General features: G+C 41.2%; 1 non-coding gene across 1 annotated transcript; it reads left to right on the top strand.

Annotated features, from left to right (window-relative positions):
• The first annotated feature begins 663 nt into the window (after window positions 1-663).
• On the top strand, window positions 664-856 carry LOC144505684 (U2 spliceosomal RNA). The gene has a single exon (XR_013499838.1). It is a non-coding gene; the product is annotated as a U2 spliceosomal RNA (small nuclear RNA).
• The last annotated feature ends 424 nt before the right edge of the window (window positions 857-1,280 follow it).

The raw sequence follows: 1,280 nt of genomic DNA, 5'->3' as shown, positions 1-1,280 counted from the left end.
AACTGTCAGAGAATTGTGAAGGAGTTGTGAAAATATGTGGTCCTTGCACCCATTTAGTCAGGATGTTTGGCAGTGGAAAGATTAAGTTTGTAAATGTTGATCATGTTTTGGATTCAGAGGTTCATGAAGAAAACCCACACGTCCTTCTTTACTCCCAGAGATTCAGATCGATGACTATTATTAAAGGAGGTTTCCGGGTGATATTCTTGTGCGATCAGCATCGGAGACTGAATAAACTGTTCCACCTCTCCACTTTGGGGTTGAGTGACCACGAGAGCTCATCATTCATGATGTAGATTTATGAGGTTGCAATTATATATCAGCTCAAATACATGACCGACTACTGTTCCAAATCTAATATCATCTATATTCGATTTTATTTCCTTAAGCAAATCTTAGGCCAAATATCACATTTCCATCCCCGGCTTTGTGCATCTGTGGTATTAACTAATCCCTGACTGGTAACTTTCAAGGCTCTCATCAGCCCTTCCCCCTGTATTTTAATGACTATCAGCTGTATTCTGTTCCATGGGCATTATACCATAATCCTTTGGCTGTTTCACCCAGGATGCATAGTTACCTGCTTCATAACTTTGGGCAGAATTCAATGCTGAGTTAGTAATTCCAAAGCATCTTCCTACGTCTTCCAATATGCTCCTTTTTTTGCCTTTCGTGCCTCCTGATCCCAGGGCTGTAGTATTTGTTCTTATCAGTTTAATATCTGATACATCCCTTATCTGGGGACCATATATTAAATTGATTTTTGGAGCAGAGAGATGGAATAGGGGCTTGCTCCATCCACTTCGATCATTCACCCCATATTGCTGTCTCTCTATGGGGGCGGTACGATGGCGCAATGGTTAGCGCTGCTGCCTCACAATGCCAGGGACCTGGGTTCGATTCTCGGTTTTGGTCACTGTCTGTGAAGAGCCTGCACGTTCTCCCTGTGTTTGCATGGGTTTCCTCCGGGTGCTCCGGTTTCCTCCCACAAGTCCAAAAGACGTGCTGGTTAGGTGAATTGGCCATGATAAATTCTACCTCAGTGTACCCGAACAGGTGCCGGAGTGTGGCGACTAGAGGATTTTCACAGTAACTTCATTGCAGTATTAATGTAAGCCTACTTGTGACACTAATAAATAAACTTAAGTTTATTTAATGACTATCAGTTTATTTATTAACTTAACTTTATTAACTAATAAATAAAATTAAGTTTATTTAATGACTATCAGCTGTATTCTGTTCCATGGGCATTATACCATAATCCTTTGGCTGTTTCACCC

Source organism: Mustelus asterias, chromosome 16 (genome assembly GCF_964213995.1).
Source record: "Mustelus asterias chromosome 16, sMusAst1.hap1.1, whole genome shotgun sequence".
Classification (NCBI taxonomy): domain Eukaryota; kingdom Metazoa; phylum Chordata; class Chondrichthyes; order Carcharhiniformes; family Triakidae; genus Mustelus; species Mustelus asterias.
This window is presented reverse-complemented; position numbering and strand designations above follow the sequence as displayed.